Source organism: Schistocerca piceifrons, chromosome 1, assembly GCF_021461385.2.
Source record: "Schistocerca piceifrons isolate TAMUIC-IGC-003096 chromosome 1, iqSchPice1.1, whole genome shotgun sequence".
Lineage (NCBI taxonomy): Eukaryota > Metazoa > Arthropoda > Insecta > Orthoptera > Acrididae > Schistocerca > Schistocerca piceifrons.
The window spans coordinates 123,980,739-124,001,464 of NC_060138.1; the positions used below are offsets into that span (position 1 = coordinate 123,980,739).

Below are 20,726 nucleotides of genomic sequence, written 5' to 3' on the forward strand. Positions count from 1 at the left end.
TAGGTCTCCAATCTTCTTAATCTATTTTTGTATTCAGGGTGCCTCACGTTGTAAAGCGCCTCATAAGTTTCAGACATCTCTATTAATTCTGTAGTTGTCGGCACACACCAATTGTATTTACCGGCAATGGTTATAAAAACACTACAGACGACAGAACGCTGCAGCGATACTAGCGCTCCGCGTGGTAACATATCGCATTGCAGTGAACAGAAGACAAGCGATTTCTTTGATCAAATATACGGCCTCGGCCTAGATTTGATCAAATATTGGACGACATTTGTCAAAGATCCCTATTACACTATCAAAAATCTTTGACAAAGATATTGGACAAAGATATTGGACAAAGAAATTTGATAGTGTAATACCGGCCTTAGCCACAGCCTAGGGGATGTTTTCAGAATGAGATTTTCACTCTGCAGCGGAGTGTGCGGTGATATGAAAAGTTGTGAGGATGGGCCGTGAGTCGTGCTTGGGTAGCTCAGTGGTAGAGCACTTGCCCCCGAAAGGCAAAGGTCCCGAGTTCGAGTCTCGGTCCGGCACACGGCTTTAATCTGCCAAGAAGTTTCATTTAAAAAATAATTGGCTCACAAGGAGTGAATCTGGTATTTTTAGATCATCTTATTTAACTGTTAATTGTGGCAGTAAGAGTAATTACTTTACTATGGAGGTTATGTATTACGTAGTTCACACAGAGGGCGCCACACAGCCAACCAATGTGTTCTCTGAAAAGACTACCTACATTACACAGTAGTCGTGACAAGAGCGTGAACAGAAGGTATAGACGTACTAGGACTTGTATAACAACTCCGAAGTACTGGTATGTAATTAATGTATAATCGATACAGATTGTCATGAGTTGCAATTTTTGTGAACTACACTCTGTTTACTTCTTGTATTTTTAGCATTGATAATGGCTCCAGAATGAGATTTTCACTCTGCAGCGGAGTGTGCGCTGATATGAAACTTCCTGGAAGATTAAAACTGTGTGCCGGACCGAGACTCGAACTCGGGACCTTTGCCTTTCGCGGGCAAGTGCTCTACCATTTGAACTGCCCAAGCACGACTCACGCCGTGCCCTCACAGCTTTACTTCTGCCAGTACCTTGTCTCCTACGTTCCAGTTTAAATCTGCCAGGAAGTTTCATATCAGTGCACACTCCGCTGCAGAGTGAAAATCTCATTCTGAAAACATCCCCTAGGCTGTGGCTAAGCAGTGTCTCCGCAATATCCTTTCTTTCAGGAGTGCTAGTTCTGCAAGGCTCGCAGGAGAGCTTCTGTAAAGTTTGGAAGGTAGGAGACGAGGTACTGGCAGACGTAAAGCTGTGAGGGCGGGGCGTGAGTCGTGCTTGAGTAGCTCAGATGGTAGAGCACTTGCCCGCGAAAGGCAAAGGTCCCGAGTTCGAATCTCGGTCCGGCACACAGTTTTAATCTGCCAGTAAGTTTCAAATTGTGGTTAGTCTGCATCTGCCCCTGCAAACGTCTTACAACTTAAAATCAGTACAGTGACCTCATATCCACTGTTTGGACATCTACTTGCCAAGCCAAGACCGAAGTCCTGGAAGAGTTTCCTAACAACTTCACAGCCCTTAGAAATATCAGCTGCGCCTACTTGACTCACCAAGCGGAAGGAAAGATGCCAACACCTGTCAAACTGGATGACACCACAAGAATCCCTGTCGCCTGGACACATGGAGAAGTGGGTCATCTGGAAGTCCTTCAACAGACTACGGACCGAAGAGCTAGATCGAGGGACAACCTCCTTAAATGGAACTTCCAGCTGCCAACACAACACTGTGCGAATGCGGTGAATTGCAGACAACCCGGTATCTCTTCAGATGTAACTCATGCTCAACCAGCTGTAACATGAAGGTCTTAACGTCTCTGGCACCCAATGCTATCAAAGTTGACCAATTCTGGGTGAATACTGTATAGTTTTCTTTGTATGTATTGTATGTGTGTTCATTTTAGTGTACTTCTGACACGAATAACGAAGAAAGAACTTAAAAACTGGTCCTGAAATCTCTGTCTTACCAGTATACAACCAATCTAAAACTTCCAGTGTCTTTAGGTCTCTTCCATTTATACACATTTCTGTCACGATTCGTAAATCATGTGCTAGCTATGATTAATTTACGCCGTGTGCAAAATTCTGCCAGGCTGCTTCTTTCATTCCTTTCCCTCAGTCCATTCTCACCTACTATTTTTCCTTCTCCTACTATCGAATTCTAGTTCCCCACACTGTTAAATTTTCATCTCCATTAACTATCTGAATAACTTCTTTTATCTCATCATACATCAATCTCCTCATCAGCTGCAGAGCTAGAGGGCATATAAACTTGCACTACGTGGTGATGTAGGTTTCCTGTCTGTCTTGGCTACGATAATACTTTCACTGTGCTGTTCATAGTAGCTTACCCACATTCCTATTTTCTTATTCATTATTAAAACCGCTCCGGCATTATCCGTATTTGATTTTGTATTTATAGCCCCGCATTCACCTGACCAGTCCTGCTTCACCTGCCACTGTACTTCACTAATTATATCTAATTTTAAACTATCTATTTCCCATTTTGAATTTCCTAACCGACCTGCTCGATTACGGGATCTTACCATTCCACTCTCCGATCCGCAGAATGCCAATTTTGTTTGTGCTGACGACGACATTCTCCTGAGTAGGACCCGCCTGGAGATCCGAATGAGGGATTGCTTCATCTTCAAAATATTTTGTTCAAGGGGACGCCATCATTATTTAACCATATAGCAGTTTCAGTAGAGCGTCACGTCCTCGGAAAAAAATTACGGCTGTAGTTTACCCTTGATTTCGGCCGTTCGCAGTACCAGCAGAACAAGGTCGTTTTGGTTGAAGTTGCAACCCCAGATATCTCAATCACCCAGACTGTTACCCCTGCAACGACTGAAAAAGATGCTGCCCCTCTTCAGTAACCACACGTTTGTCTGGCCTCTCAACACACACCCCTCCGTTGTGTCTGCATCTACAGTACGGCTACCTTTGTCGCTGAGGCACGCAAGCCTCCCCGCCATCGGGAGGGGTGGAGGATCACTTTACAATTGTTGATATCGTGTGATCGTCTGTAACAGATAGTATTTAGTCTGAAGGCTTCTTGAAATGCCAGTTTAGCTTCATGTAGTAGAGTTTTGGGGACATGGTTTCCATGGAGTACAGCTTCTATGGGCTGCCGGAAGGCTCAACAAGCAGAAGCCAAGGGAGTCGTGCCTACTGCCACACAATTTTAACATTCTACTGCTGACAAGGGGAATCGACACAGTGGCTGAACCTACGCTCTCGTATTCCTGTCTCCGTATCCCTCTATTATACTTTGGTGCATCGATAATTGACGTTTAACATTAATGTTTTTTGTTTCTTACACTGAGAATAATTCCACTGTAGTAAAGGCAAGCTAAGTTTGTAAATATCTCGATAGCGTACTAATAAACGGCAACATAAGTGTCGCAGGCTAAGTGTCGAGTTTCATGTATGGTTAGATGAAATCAGGGCGCTAAACACGTGTCGTTACTTTCAACTGCTAACGTATTCCTTGCTTGCAACTATTTTTTTGCCACTTGAGGTGCTTTTTTACGATTTTCGCAACATCTACGGACAGAATAGCCGAACGCACGTATTTTGAGATAAAATAAAAGGGCACAGAAAAATCTTGAGAACTCCCCAGAAATCGAGCATTTGAGGGCACTGGCAACAGATCTGCAGCTTTCACTAGTGCAGAAACCACCCGCTTCTTCCGTAAAAGACATGTCGTTTTTCGACTTCATCACAAGAGCTAAACACAATGAAAAAAAAGGGAGAATTTAGCTGTGAGGAAAGATCGACTCTTGCGACACTAACACAAATCAGCGCCAGCTACGCACGAGGAGAGTGAGTTGTAGAGATCACCAAAGTTCGTAATTCGGAGCATCTCCTTCGTGAATCTGACACAAAACATTCTATTTTACTCGCGTATCGGAAAGCGATTTGCCTGACGCCAGAACGTGACTCGGAGATAACAGCCGCCTTCTGAGAACTGAGAGAATCAACACACGCTACAGGCGGACACGTTTCGTGAAGTGAAACGTGCGGCCTAGTCGGACACGATTCTACGAACCGTGGATAAAGGCCAGCCGATATTGGTGCCTGGTCCGTATCTACTCTTATTTACGTACTACCGGCAGTAACAAACAGTTCAGCACGTGCGTTTTGTGAACTAATGTTGTGGCGTTATTGGAACAGCCCCCAAGGGCAGAGTTCAAGTACTCGCGGAAGCATAGTCATCTGGAGTGGGTAGGGGAATTGGGGAGGGGCAAGAAGTGCAGTTGTCCACTCCTGGAATCTGGAGTATACACTTTTGGTTAATTTCAAAATTCAAATGTAATTCTAGAAATGATTGTGATTCTACAGTACAGTAGGTTTTATGCTGACGAGCGCGAATGGAGTTACTGTGAATTCAGTAGCAGTTAAGTTTCAGCATTGCCCTGCAGTTAAAAAAGTTCAAATGTGTGTGAAATCTTATGGGACTTAACTGCTAAGGTCATCAGTCCCTAGGCTTACACACTACTTAACCTAAATTATCCTAAGGACAAACACACACATCCATGCCCGAGGGAAGACTCGAACCTCTGCCGGGACCAGCCGTGCAGTCCATGACTGCAGCGCCTCAGACCGCTCGGCTAATCCCGCATGGCTGCCCTGCAGTCAAAGAGAATGTAAGCCTTTACAGAATGTTGTCGTAATAGAGGGTGGTCCACAGCTGTGGAACGGCCCCGCCATAACAAAGATTGAAAAACTGAAGTTTAAAGTCGACTAGTATGAGATGTGGAAAGGGGAAAACCTGTGGCACAATATTAACAACGTGGTCGAATTATTGAACTGTCACCTTGGATACAGCGCGTAATAAATACGAGAAAAACAGTCGTTTCTTTCATTTCTGGCTTACCGTTATTCATTCCCGAATTATGTCGGATTTTGTACTCTCCACGGCACATGCTAGCCATAACCAGTGGTAGCTTGTTGTGTTTGAAGCTTATAATGAATCATCCTCCTCTAACATTGCCGACCGCTGTGGCCGAGCCGTTCTAGGCGCTTCAGTCTGGAACCGCGCTGCTGCTACGGTCGCAGCTTCGAATCCTGTCTCGGGCATGGATGTGTGTGATGACCTTAGTCCCATAGTCCTTAGAGCCATTTGAACCATTTTGAACCTCTAACATCGTCTTTTTCTAAATACAGAAATAACCAATACCAGGATTAATCTCGAATCTCGTATAGGTGAACATTACCTCGGCTGTTTCACTAAAAGAATTCATATAATTTTGTATATGATGTATTATAATTCAGGCTAAGATGCATAAAAAAGAAATTAATGTGGTACAATCGATATGTACTAACAGTTAAAATTACTCTTCTTTAAGAACAATTTAAATTACAAAACTTCTGGCACTCTTAAAATTCATATTATTAATTGCGCAATCAAACGATAATTATTAAATTTGTTTCTGGATTTATTTATGTGTAATGATATAATGTAGTAAAGATTGTTGTTCTGTCGAGAATGTTTGTAGACTCTTTTGCTCTGTAAGCTCTTTGGAAATTGTGAGTACCGCAGAAAGTTGGTGGTAGTAGGCATGCCTCAGATTGAAGTAGACGTTTTCATAAGTTTGTCACCAACAACGTAATTACTGGTTTTTTGAATGTGGAAATCATAAAGTCGGTGTGATTTAGAAGAATGAGATAAAATAAAAAGATATTCATAGCAACAGGCAACTCTTCATCAGTTATTTCGTCTTCAAAAACCCGCAACGTCAAATCAAAATTTTCAGCAACAAGAATGTACTCCCAGACACAACAAGATTTTGAGCCAGCAACAACAACAACGAGATAATCAAGATAAGTAAAAAAAGGTTCTTCTTTTGTAATCTTTCTCCTCTCGAACTTTTCAAAATTTGTGCAAAGAATGAGAACTTTAATGGTGATGTGTGGGAGGGTAAGATTACAAGCTGGATGTTGCACCATGAAGTTTTCAATGTCGCATCGTTATAAAGGGGATCGACAGAAATATGGAAACACCGCGAAAGATCCATGCCTAAACATAAATGCAGGTTGCAATGTATTTAACCACAAACAGAAACTGTGCAATGTTCTCAATACTATGCAAGTGACAGTCGTGGTCAGAACAGCATTCTGTGTAGTTCTGAGTGCTTTATGTCGGATATAAGTGAATTTGAACGTCGGCAATTTATTGGTGCTCTTCTGGTGGTTGCTTCCCTGATAGGTGTTTCCGTATCCAAAACAGCTGAAGTGTTCGGTATTTCAAGACACACCATATCGAAGTTTTATGCCGCATACAAGGAAAGCGGAAAAACATCATCTGCTAAGTCACAACGCGGACGTCAGTGTGTTGCGGGCTTTCAAATACAAAAACATGAGTGAAATGTTGGTGGCAGCCGACAACTACGTACCCTCCGACTCAACGTTGAAATATTGTTTTGACTGGTTTCGTTGTCTAGGGGCTGGGATACGTAGTTGCCGCATTACAGGCCAAATACTGCTGCGTCGACAGTACACAATAGGTATACACACATGAATAGAATGGTCGAAGATTTCTATCTCTCGGCAATTGCGAATTATGAATGTAACATATAAATTTATAAATGAAAGACTGCAATTAAAATCTGCAGGTAATATCTTAACGACTTTAAATGATGAGTACGATAGTAGAAGTACTTTTGAGAATGCGGTATATTTCTGCAAAACACTTATTGGTGTCGATGGTCCAGCAATAAAATAAAAGTTGAATAGCAGGGAAACAATAGATTCCTATTTCACGTAATTAGTTATGAACAACAACATAGCTCGCGAGATATTCACTTCTGAACGCATACTACGTCTTCACTGCAGAAGCCACTGAAATCACACAAGAGCACAGGTCGGCACTCCGAAATATTTATGTCCACTGCGACCACGCGCGAAAACTCCACACACTACTAGTCTTTCCCAACCACCATACGTCTCTCTTAGTAACGAGCGCTGTGATTGGCTAGAGCGCTCCCTCCATGTCTCCAAGCCAACGTATCCACACGAACATAATGAAACACATTCGAAATACTGGATTTACATTTAAATAACTTGAAATTAAATAAATATTCCTACAGCTGGACCATAAACACGCTCTAACACACATTATTAGAAACATAAACAAATTAGATAAACACATATCAAAGGAATAGAACAAAAGGTAGGTCAGTAGCCTAATGTCTCTGTGCTTTCTTAAACACAGTAAACATTTATCCAATTTCTTCATGAATGGTATATATCGGATATAAACAGAGACATAGATGAATAGTTATATTTATAAGCATGCTGCTACCTTTTTTTTTCTTGTAACTGTGGAGTACTTATGGCCTGACGCGATCGATAGTAATCGGCAACATTGACCTCCAATTACTCATATTACATGCCTGTAATTTATACCAATTTAGGTCTACACTAATAGCTTTCTAAAGACACGTCGACCGACGAAATCGGATGAACCGTTTGTATTTGAGAAATTCGTTGCTGGGTGTTACTTGCATAATTTACAGTCAAATACTAAACTGTAAACTAATAAAGACATGAAAAATTTGATAACATCATCACAATCATCGTGCAAATAATCGTAATGTACACGTTTCTTTTTGAGGTATCATGATTCATCTGGCTACTATTAATTTCTATGTTGTTATTGTTGTGATCTTCAGTCCTGAGACTGGTTTGATGCAGCTCTCCATGCTACTCTATCATCTGCAAGCTTCTTCACCTCCCAGTACTTACTGCAACCTACATCCTTCTGAATCTGCTTAGTGTATTCATCTCTTGGTCGCCCTCTACGATATTTACCCTACACGCTGCCCTCCAGTACCAAATTGGTGACCCCTTGATGCCGCAGAACATGTCCTACCAACTCATCCCTTCTTCTAGTCAAGTTGTGCCACAAACTCCTCTTCTCCCAAATTCTATTCAATACCTCCTCATTAGTCATGTGATCTACCCACCTAATCTTCAGCATTCTTCTGTAGCACCACATTTCGAAAGCTTCTACTCTCTTCTTGTCCAAACTATTTATCGTCCACGTTTCACTTCCATACATGGTTACACTCCATACAAATACTTTCAGAAACGACTTCCTGACATTTAAATCTATACTCGATGTTAACAAATTTTTCTTCTTCAGAAACGTTTTCCTTGGCATTGCCAGTCTACATTTTATATCCTCTCTACTTAGACCATCATCAGTTATTTTGCTTCCCAAATAGCAAAACTCCTTTACTACTTTAAGTGTCTCATTTCCTAATCTAATTCCCTCAGCATCACCCGACTTAATTCGACTACATTCCATTATCCTCGTTTTGCTTTTGTTGATGTTCATCTTATATCCTCCTTTCAAGACACTGTCCATTCCGATCAACTGCTCTTCCAAGTCCTTTGCTGTCTCTGACAGAATTACAATGTCATCGGCGAACCTCAAAGTTTTTATTTCTTCTCCATGGATATTTACCCTACACGCTGCCCTCCAGTACCAAATTGGTGACCCCTTGATGCCTCAGAACATGTCCTACCAACTCATCCCTTCTTCTAGTCAAGTTGTGCCACAAACTCCTCTTCTCCCAAATTCTATTCAATACCTCCTCCGAATTTTTCTTTTGTTTCCTTTACTGCTTGCTCAATATACAGATTGAATAACATCGGGGAGAGGCTACAACCCTGTCTCACTCTCTTCCCAATCACTGCTTCCCTTTCATACCCCTCGCTCTTATAACTGCCATCTGGTTTCTGTACAGATTGTAAATAGCCTTTCGCTCCCCGTATTTTACCCCTACCACCTCCAGAATTTGAAAAAGAGTATTCCAATCAACATTGTCAAAAGCTTTCTCTAAGTCTACAAATGCTAGAAATGTAGGTTTGCCTTTCCTAAATCTTTCTTCTAAGATAAGTCGTAGAGTCAGTATTGCCTCACGTGTTCCAACATTTCTACGGAATTCAAACTGATCTTCCCCGAGGTCGGCTTCTATAAGTTTCTCCATTCGTCTGTAAAGAATTCGCGTTAGTATTTTGCAGCCGTGACTTATTAAACTGATGGTCCGGTAATTTTCACATCTGTCAACACCTGCTTTCTTTGGATTGGAATTATTATATTCTTCTTGAAGTCTGAGGGTATTTCGCCTGTCTCATACATTTTGCTCACCAGATGGTAGAGTTTTGTCAGGACTGGCTCTCCCAAGGCCGTCAGTAGTTCTAATGGAATGTTGTCTACTCCGGGTGCCTTGTTTCGACTCAGGTGTTTCAGTGCTCTGTCAAACTCTTCACGCAGTATCATATCTCCCATTTCATCTACATCCTCTTCCATTTCCATAATATTGTCCTGAAGTACATCGCCCTTGTATAGACGCTCTATATACTCCTTCCACCTTTCTGCTTTCCCTTCTCTGCTTAGAACTGGGTTTCCATCAAAGCTCTTGATATTCATGCAAGTGGTTCTCCTTTCTCCAAAGGCCTCTTTAATTTTCCTGTAGGCAGTGTCAATCTTACCCCTAGTGAGATATGCCTCTACATCCTTACATTTGTCCTCTAGGCATCCCTTCTTAGCCATTTTGCACTTGCTGTCGATCTCATTTTTGAAAAGTTTGTATTCCTTTTTGCCTGCTTCATTTACTGCATTTTTATATTTTCTCCTTTCATCAATTAAATTCAATATTTTTTCTGTTACCCAAGGATTTCTACTAGCCCTCGTCTTAATTTCTATATGAACTGTGAAATGTCTGCCATTAAGGTTTCACATCTTTGGCATTCTCGGCATACAAATCTCTTTCATCGACACAAAGCACCGTCGTCGTCACAGCGTCAACATGGAATTCCCAGCCACGCGGCCTGGACCACGCGCTGGGGCTACCCCTCTTGCTCAGCTAACGTTCGGCACCATGTGGTTGCACCAGGGCCCTGGCTTGCCGAGCGGCCGGTGCGGCCGGCCCAATTCCGAACATAGAATATTTCCAGGGCGCCACAACTTGCCCGTTACCTCATCAGTGTATTGAGTGATCGTGACGAAAGCTCACTGATGAGAATTGTGACAAAAACTCTGAGGACGACAGCTGCAAAAGTCACTGCAGGATTGAACATCGTACTAGCGAATCCTATCAGCGCCAAAACAGCAGGAAGGGAGCTCCAGAAGCAACGAATTGGGGGCGAGCTGGAATTCCAAAACCGCCCATAAGTGATGCAAATGCCCATTATGAGAAAACGTGATGCCGAAGAAATGGACACCGTTCACTATGTGTTGTAATATGCACACGGAAAAAGCATATTTTGAAGTACAGTTTACTGGGGTGGCATAACGGAAAGCGAGGACTATGGACCATGGAGCAATGGAAGAAAGTCATTTGGTCGAATGAGTCTTGTTTCACATTGTTTCCGACTTCTGACCGAGCTTACCTCCCAAGAGTTAAACATGTTGGGGTTTCCGTAACTGTTTGGGGAGCCTTATCGTGGGCTTCATGGTAACACTGCGAAGTCTTATTAGTGCCGAGGTTTATGTCACCATTATTGCTCATCAGGTCCGTCCCACGCTACAATACCTGTTCCCCAATAGTGATGCTCTGTCCCAAACTACATGGCCTCTGCTCACACAGTCACATAGCTCTCAGCATTCATAACTGGTTTTGTGATCACGAGGACAAAGCGTCGCGTCTCCGCTGGCCAACATCCACCAGTCATTATTATTGAGCCTCTGTCGTCTACTTTGGATAGAAGTTACCTGAACTCGCTACTGTTTTACAGGAAGAATTATATAAGATTCCCTTTTAAAACCATTCAGGACATCTGTTTCAGAGATGACTGTAAGCTGTTTCTAATGCCAACGGTTTTCCTACGCCGTATTAGGCACGGTAATGTGTTATGTTTTTGAGTGTTTCCGTATTTTTGTCCGTCTCATGCAGCTTAGAAGGGTGCGATATTCTAACTCGGCATCTCGCTTTCCGTTATGCCACCCCAGGAAACAGTGCTTCAGAATATGCCTTTTCGAGAGCATGTGCAGATTACAACACATGTAAGTGGGCTGCTTCTGTGATTGGCAGCGCTGTGTAGCGCTTTGCATTGGATCTCTAACTGCGCTTTCTTTGTAAGAGTCTCTGTGGCTGGTCGGACTCGTTGGAAGTTAATCGCCAGTACTGTTGGGCAGTTGGAAGTTAGCCGCCAGCAGCGATGGAAGTACTGTTGGGAAGTTGGAGGTAAACAGCCACCAGTGATACATGTCAGATGTGAGAAGTTACATTGATGAAGGGTAGAAGTCTAAAGTCTATATGAGTATCGTGTCGGATCTTGTTTTGTCCGGCGTAGCCCGCCGCAGTGGCCCAGCGGTTCTAGACGCTACAGTCTGGAACCGTGCTGCTGCTACGGTCGCAGGTTCGAATCCTGCCTCGGCCATGGATGTGTGTGCTGTCCTTAGGTTAATTAGGTTTAAGCAGTTCTAAGTCTAAGGGACTGATGACCTCAGATGTTAAGTCCCATAGTGCTCAGAGCCATTTTTTGGTCCGACGTAGTGCAGCAGCTCAACGTGGCATGGACTCAACAAGTCGTTGGAAGTTCCCTGCAGAAACACTGACAAGGGAACCTATCCATCGCACCCCCCTCAGATTTAGTTATAAGTTGGCACAGTGGATAGGTCTTGATAAACTGAACACAGATCAATTGAGAAAACAGGAAGAAGTTGTGTGGAACTGTGAAAAAATAAGCAAAATATACAAACTCAGTAGTCCATGGGCCACATAGGCAACATCATGGACAATGTAAGCTAACGAGCGCCGTGGTCCCGTGGCAGCGTGAGCAGCTGCTGAACGAGGTCCTTGGTTCAAGTCCCTCCTCGAGTGAATAATTTACTTTCTTTATTTTTGCATAGTTATTATCTGTCCGTTCGTTTATTGACGTCTCTGTTCACTGTAATAAGTTTAGTGTCTGTGTTTTGCGATCGCACCGCAAAACCGTGCGATTAGTAGACGAAAGGACGTGCCTCTCCAATGGGAACCGAAAACATTTGATCGCAAGGTCATAGGTCAACCGATTCCTCCACAGGGAAATACATCTGATATATTCTATACGAAACTGGTGACGGCATGTGCGTCACACTAGAGGAATATGTTGTCGACCCACCTAACTTGTACACTTGGCGAATGGGTAAAAAGATTCTTCTACCATGCCCGATTTAGGTTTTCTTGTGGATGTGATAATCACTCCCAAAAAGGTGATGAAAACATAAGAGTTTGTCACATAAACTGAAAATAAAAAATTAAACTTTTCACTCGATGGAAGATTTGAACCAAGAACCTTTCGTTCTGCAGCTGCTCACATTACCACGAGACCACAGCGCTCCTGCGGTCCCAGTGTCCTTGATGTTACGTATCATCCCATGAACTACTCAGTTTGTATATTTTGCTTATTTTTTCACGGTTCCACACAACTTCTTTCTGTTTTCTCAATTGATCTGTTTTCAGTTTTTCAAGGCCTATCGACTGTGCCAACTTATAACCAAATCTGAAGGGGGTGCGATGGGGAGGTTCCCTTGTGAGCCATGTTGCCTCTATAGCCGTCCATAGTTGTGAAAGTGTTGCCAATGCAGGATTTATTCCACGAACTGATCTCTCGATTATGCCCCATAAATGTTCAATGGTATTCATGTCTGACGATTTGAGTGGCAAAATCATTTGCTCGAACTGTCCAGTAAGTTCTTCAAACCGATCGCGAACAACTGTAGCCCGGTGACACAGTGCATTGTCTTACATATGAGTTGAATTGTTGGTCGGGAATATGAAGTCCATGAAAATCGTTGTTCTGGAATATGAAGTCCATGAATGGCTGCAAATGCTCTCCAAGTACCAAAAATAACGATTTCCAGTCAAAGATCGGTTCAGCTGGATCTTAGAACACATTCAGTCCATGTAAACATATGCCACACCGTTATGGAGTCACCATCAGCTTCCACAGTGTCTTGTTGACAACTGCGATACATGCCTGTGTGGGGTCTGAGCAGCACTCGAACCCTAGCATCAACTGAAATGGGGACTCATCTGACAGGTTCCAACCGACATGGTCACGAGGCCAGGAGAGGCCATGCAGGCAGTGTCGTACTGTTAGCAAAGGCACTCTCGCTGGTCATCTGTTGCCATAAACCATTAACGCCAATTATTGCCGCACTGTCCTGACGGATACGTTCGTCGTACGTTCCACATTGATTTCTGCGGTCACTTCACACAGTATTGCTTGTCTGTTAGCACTAATAACTCTACGCAAACGTCATTAATTGAAGACCGTCGGCCAGTGCGTCTCCCGTGGTGAGAGATAGTGCCTGAAATTTGATATTCTCAGCACACTCTTGACACTACGGATATCAGGATATTCAGTTCCCTAAATTTTTTCCCAATGGAACGTTCCATGCGTCTACCTCGAACTACTGTTGCGCATTCAAGGTTTATTAATTCCCGCAGTGTGGGAAACCTTTTCACTTGAATCACCTGACAAGGGAACCTCCCCATCGCACCCCTCTCAGATTAAGTTATAAGTTGGCACAGTGGATAGACCTTGAAAAACTGAACACAGATCAATCGAGAAAACAGGAAGAAGTTGTGTGGAACTATGAAAAATTAAGCAAAATGTACAAACTGAGTAGTCCATGCGCGTCATAGGCAAAACAAGGATGAGATGAGCTCCGGAAAGACCTGACCACTGTGCCTACACTTGCAAGCTCCAACTGGCAACGAATAAAATATCAGGAGGAAGATCAGCGTGGAAACTTAACACACAACATCTAAGTGACGCGAAACTACAGCAGGAGATAGCGCTCACCCTAGAGGAAAGTTTACAGACGCGACAACAATATCCGTCCACCACTCAATGGTGGGTCGCATGTGGGAAACCACAAATTAGGAAGACTCTGATAAGGCACAGTGCGGAGAAGGCTTTCTGGAGGAAGAGCACGGCAAACTTTTACACGCAGTGTCTGAAGGACGCGCTCAACTGTCCTCCAGACGACGACCTGCTTCTCACGCGAGTCAGAGGAATAAAGGCGCGACTACTCAATATCAGGCGTCAACAAATGAAAGGCGTCGTCGTCCGCAGCCAGACACACGGCGCCACTGAAGATGAACCTGCCACACTGCACCACCTTCATAGAGAGAGAGAGAGAGAGAGAGAGAGAGAGGGCACAAAACAGAACTATAAGGGAGCTTAGCGATGGAGCTGGCCGCAGAATAACAACTAGGAGGGACATGATGCGTCACGTAGGAGAGCACTTCTCTGAACTCTTCAAGGGCGAGGTACCAGATGACGCAGAAACAGCAAAAATACTACAAGAAACGCGCAGACGGCTGAACGACACCGATCGCGCTTTGCTGACGGAGGCTGTGTCAGAGGATGAAGTGAGAGCCGTCCTCAAAACCTGCGCCAACGGCAAAGCTCCAGGAGCGGACGGATTACCGTCAGAATTCTACGCCACCTGCTGGGACAAAGTAGGCGAAATAATAACTGAAATTGTCAACGAAATTCTGGACGGGAAGGAGATACCACCTCCGTTCCTGGAAGGAACCATCACGCTGATACCGAAAACTAAGGCGCCAAAAACGCTATCAGACTTCCGCCCAATTACCCTCCTAAATGCGGACTACAAGCTAGTAGCAAAATGCGTCGCGGAAAATATGAAGCTCGCCCTCAAAAAAGCAATCAGCCCATGGCAGACATGTGCAGTGTTAGGCAGAAACATCTTCGACGCCGTCTGCACGTACAGAGACGTTATAGCCAACGCAGCATCCAGCAGAGCGACTGCAGCGATCATCTCCGTAGACTTCCAAAAGGCCTTCGACAGGATCGGTCACCGGTACCTGCTGAAGACCTTGGCAAGACTAGGTTTTGGCTCCGAATTCGCTCAAGTCATCAAAAACATGTTAACAAATGCCACGTCAAGAGTTACTGTAAATGGCTGGACATCTACGCCGATAAGACTGGGGAAATCTGTGAGGCAAGGGTGCCCACTGTCGATGGCACTATTCACAGTAGCCCTCGACCCAGTCCTCAGGAAACTCGCTGCCTCCGTCAACGGCTACAAGCTGCAAGATATAAAAGTGACATGTATGGCATATGCCGATGACTAACATTTTCGTGGACGGTAAAGAGGATATCGACAAAGTCCTCCCAATAATACTTTTGGGAAGGCATCTGGGGCGAAAACCAACCCCAAAAAAACTGTGCTCCTCCCGATAGGAAACGTGAAACTGAGAGAGGCCAGACCATGGTACCAGGTGACCGACAGATATAAGGTGCTAGGTGTTCAGCTGCATGCCTGCCCACTCAAAATGGCCGCAGAAAACTGGCGGATCATCCTGAACACCACGAGAGGGCTCGTCAGGACACACGCCAACAGAAACCTAACGTTGGATCAGAAAACGCAGCTGATCGACGAAACGATTCTGGCGAAGGCTTGGTACATGGCACAAGTCATAAACGTACCAACAGAAATAGGGAAGTCTATAGGAAGCGCTGTGTACTACCTGCTGTGGAGGCGGGAAATATTCAAAGTGTCGCAAGCCACCAGCACTCTCCATAGAAAAGAAGGGGGACTGGGCATGATAGATGTCACGACGAAATGCGCTGCACTGTTGCTCCATCGAGCTCTACAAATGGAGGACAGAAGTGTACACAGTACCACGTCGTCTCTACTGAAGGAACACAGGCCAGACTCCGGAGAAGCGCCGGTAGACGTCAGTAGAATACCCTTCAAGATGCGCTACTTGAAGCAAATAATAATGAACAGTAGTTACATCACATCCACCCTAGCAGTCAAGGAAATGAGAACTGCAGCGAAAATCTACCGCGCACTGAGAGGCAAACAACGCAGAAGCAGAACAGAGACGAATCTTCCAGACCACGACTGGCCACAAGTCTGGAAGAATCTCTCCGAGAAAGCCATACCTCCAGAAGCTAGAGACACGTGGTACAAAGTCGTACACAACGAGATACCGACGAACGAGCGTCTAGCGCGCATCGGCATGCGCGAGTCGCCGCACTGCGAAGCGTGCAACGAAATCGACACCGTGGAACACCGCTTCACATGTCCGACAAGTCAGGCGATATGGGAGACATGCAGGAAAATGGTGGCTCTCAAGAACAGGGCGGATCACCGAACTATAGAAGCCACAGCCCTCACGATCCCGGCTGCAAAATGTTTCCCACGTCCCAAACGCGTCGCGACCATGTGGACGTTCGCGATGACAGCGCACGCCATAATCGCAAAAAAAACAAACGGACGGCGTGCAGTTCCTCACCGATCTCTGGGAGGAACACAAGCGAGCCAAGCGGAAAAACAACTACAGGCAGACGTTCCAGAACTACCTACAGATAGCGCTGGACGCCGCCTTCAAGGACGCCCTCCGTCCCCACACGCCACGACCGCCTCCGACGTCTCCGCCGCCGCCGCCGCCGCCGCCGCCGCCGCCGCCGCCGCCACACCACGCCCCCCCCCCCCCCCCCCTAGTCCTCCACGCCCCCGTCGTCGCCGATGCAGAGACCCTCCAACGCCCCCAAAGTGTTGTGTGTTAAATGTGAGTTCGGTGTAAAATTTGTGCAGTGCAATCACAGTGTCCGCAACGCCAAAAAGAAAGAGTGTAAATATTAGTAGATGAGTGCTACGGCTACACATACAGCGCATATCCAGGTAGCGTTCTTAAAAATGTGCGAAACATCACTCGCTACGCCGAAGATGACTATGTGAGTAGACTAACAAAAGAAACATCTATATTCAATTCCTATCTAATCATGTTAAGCTTATCTAGAATATATTTGTCCACTTATAGAGGTTTTTCTTTAATTATGTCTCATATGTGTTCCATATCGCCCTCTCACTATCTCTCTCTCTCGCTCTCTTCCCCTCAATCACCATCTCGTGGACACCTTCGCTATATATATATATATATATATATATATATATATATATATTTTCATACATATTTGTCATTGTCCTTTGTCTCCTAGATGTAAGCCTTAGCCAATAAGACAACTCTAATAATAGTTACATGCCACATAATGGCACCAGACCAAAAACTCTACCTAAAGTCAAGAACTTAGAAGTGTTTGAATCAACAACCCATAAAATTTAACAAAAATGCAAACAAAACTGAAAAAAATGAAATATTCTTGCTCCACTGACTTACAAATCAGTGCAACAGTGTAAATCAACCTGCAAACGCACAACATATAACGAAACAGACAATTGCAACAAAGTTACATACCAGAAAAGAAAAGAATAAGACTCGATAACTAAAAGAAATAAAAATTGAAAGTACCTTCGAATCTCATAACTGTACTTGTTATTTTGTAAATAAAAGTTTATTACGTTAAAAAAAAAAGGTCCCGTGGTTAGCGTGAGCAGCTCTGGCACGAGAGGTCCTTGGTTCAAATCTTCCCTCGTGTGAAGATTTTAATTTTTTATTTTCAGTTTATGTGACAAACTCTTATGTTTTCATTACTTTTTTGGGAGTGATTATCACATCCACAAGAAAATCTAAATCGCACAGAGTAGAAGAATCTTTTTACCCATTCGCGGAGTGTACAAGTTAGGTGGGTGGACGACATATTCCTGTCATGTGACGCACATGCCGTCACCAGTGTCGTATAGAATATATCAGACATTTTCCTGTGGAGGAAACGATTGACCTATGACCTTGCGATCAAATGTTTTCGGTTCCCATTGGAGAGGCACGTCCTTTCGTCTACTAATGGCACGGTTTTGCGGTGCGGTCGCAAAACACAGATACTAAACTTATTACAGTGAACAGACGTCAATGCACGAACGGACAGATCATAACTTTGCGAAAATAAAGAAAGTAAAATTTTCGCTGTAAGGGAGACTTGAACCACGGGCTTCTCGTTCGGCAACTGCTCACGCTAACCACGGGACCACGGCGCTCCTGCCTAACATTAGCCTTGGTGTTGCCTATCATGCACATGGACTACTCAGTTTGTATATTTTGCTTATTTTTTCATAGTTCCACACAACTTCTTCCTGTTTTCTCGATTGATCTGTGTTCAGTTTTTCAAGGCCTATCCACTGTGCCAACTTATAACTAAATCTGAGGGGGGTGCGATGGGGAGGTTCCCTTGTGAGTACAAATGGCTGCCATTTTATAGCTTGTGTATGCAATACTACCGCCATCTGTATATGTGTGCATCGCTATCCTCTGGCTTTTATCTCCTCAGTCAATACTACTAATAGAAGCTATGTATTTTACTTATCAGTTACTTGCTATAATAAAAGCAGGTGTTCCTCTGCTTACATGTTACAGAATTTGAGGCATCTGCGTTTGGGCACAAGCGCACTTCGCACTGAAAGACTACTGACACGAGATGGATACTATGTTTCAGCACCAAATTTGGAGTGGCGGCGCTTTTTTACGTCAAAGACTGCAAAATATGTCTGTCAACAAAAGTCTCGACCATCAGTGCTGGTGAACTTGGCTATCAACAGTGACATAATGTGGATCGTTTATTGTGGAAGAGCGAAGAACAGAACAACAGTTGATTTCGCAAATAGTAATATGTAATTTTTTCAGTTATGCCAAGGGAAGGTTGTTGAGAGCTTCAGAGGGAGCATTAGGAAAACATTGACAAGAACAGGGGAAAGGAATACAGTAGAAGACGAATGGGTAGCTTTCAGAAAGGAAATAGTGAAGGCACCAGAGGATCAAGTAGGTAAAAAGATGAGAGCTAGTAGAAATATCTGAGTAACACAAGAAATTTTGATTTTAATTGTGAAAGGAGAAAATACAAAAATGCAATAAATGAAGCAGGAGAAAGGGAATGCAAACGTCTAAAAAATGAGATCGACAGGAAGCGCAAAATGGCTAAGCAAGAATGCCTAGAGGAAAAATTTAACAATTTAGAAGCATATGTCTAGTGGGAAGATTGATACCACTCACAGGGAAATTAAAGAGACCTTTTGACAAAAGAGAACTACCTGCTTGAATATGGAAAGCTTAGATGGAAAACCAGTTAAGCAGAAAAGGGAAAGCTACAAAGTGTGAGGAGTATGTGGAGGGTCTGTTCAAGGGAGATGTACTTGAGGGCAATATTATAAAAATGGAAGAGGACATAGATGAAGATGAGATAGGAGGTATGGCACTGCGTGGAGAATTTGACAGAGCAGAGAAAGACCTAAGTAGAAACAAGGTTCAAATCAAATGGCTCTGAGCGCTATGGGACTTAACATCTGAGGTCATCAGTCTCCTAGAACTCAGAACTACTAACTAACCTAAGGACATCACACACATCCATACCTGAGGCAGGATTCGAAACCGCGACCGCAGCGATCGTGCGGTTCTAGATTGTAGCGCCTAGAACTGCTCGGCCACCACGGCCGGCTAGAAACAAGGGCCCAGGAGTAGATAATATTCGTTAAAACTACTGACAGCCTTGGGAGAGCCAGCCATGACAAAACTCTTCCATTCGGTGAGCAAGATTTATGAGACAGGCGAAATACCCTCAGACTTCAAGAAGAATATAGTAATTCCAATTGCAAAAAAGCTGGTGCTGGCAAGTATGAAAATTACCAAACTATCAATTTAATAGGTCAAGGCTGCAACATACTAAAACTAAATATTTTGCAGAAGAATGGAAAAACTGACAGATGCCGACCTCGGAGAAAAATCAGTTTGGATTCCGGAGAAATGTAGGAACAAGTGAGGCAATACTGACTCTACGTCTTCTCACAGAAGATAGGTTAAGCAAAGACAAACCTACGTTTACAGCATTTGTAGACATAGAGAAAGCTTTTGACAATGTTGACTGGATAATTCTGAGGATAATAGGCGTAAAATACAGGGCTAATAACGGCTTGCACAGAAACCAAGAGGTAGTTTTAAGAGTCGAGGGAAGCAGTGGTAGAGAAGGAAGTGAGACAGGGTTGTAGCCTCTCCCCGATGTTATTCAATCTGTATAATGAGCAAACAGTGAAGAAGCCGAAAGAAAAAGTTCGACGAGGAATTAAAGTCCAGAGAGAAGAAGAAATAAAATGTTCAGATTTGCCGATGGCATTGTAATTCTATCAGAGACAGCAAAGTACTTGGAAGAGCAGTTGAACTGAATGGACAATGTCTTGAGAGGATATAAGGTGAACATCAACAGAAGCAAAACGAGGGTAATGGAATGCAGCTGAATTAAATCAGATGATGTTAAGGGAATTGGATTAGGAAACTAGACAGTTAAAGTAGTAGATGAGTTTTGCTGTTTGGGCAGCAAAATAACTGACCATGGCCGAAACAGAGGAGATAAAATGTAGACTGCCAACGGCAAGAAAAGCATTTCTAAAGAAGGGAAATTTGTTAACATCTAGAATAGATTTATGTGTCAGGGACTATTTTCTGAAAGTATTTGTATGGAGTGTAGCCATGTCATATGAAACATGACCAATAAACATCTTAGACAATAAGAGAATAGAAGCTTTTGAAATGTGGTGCTACAGAAGAATGCTGAAGATTAGATGGCTAGATCACGTAACTAATGAGGAAGAACTGAACAGAACTCGAGAGAAAATAAATTTGTGGCACAACGTGACTAGAAGAAGAGATCGGCTGGTAGGACATATTGTGAGACAACGGGTAACCAATTTAGTACTGGAGAGAAATTTGGGTGGGGGGGGGGGGTGGGCGTAAAAA

The 20,726-nt window shown here is 43.7% G+C and overlaps 1 non-coding gene across 1 annotated transcript; it reads left to right on the plus strand.

Moving 5' to 3' along the window:
• Positions 1-466: 466 nt before the first annotated feature.
• Positions 467-540, plus strand: Trnas-cga. The gene has a single exon. It is a non-coding gene; the product is annotated as a tRNA-Ser (tRNA).
• The last annotated feature ends 20,186 nt before the right edge of the window (positions 541-20,726 follow it).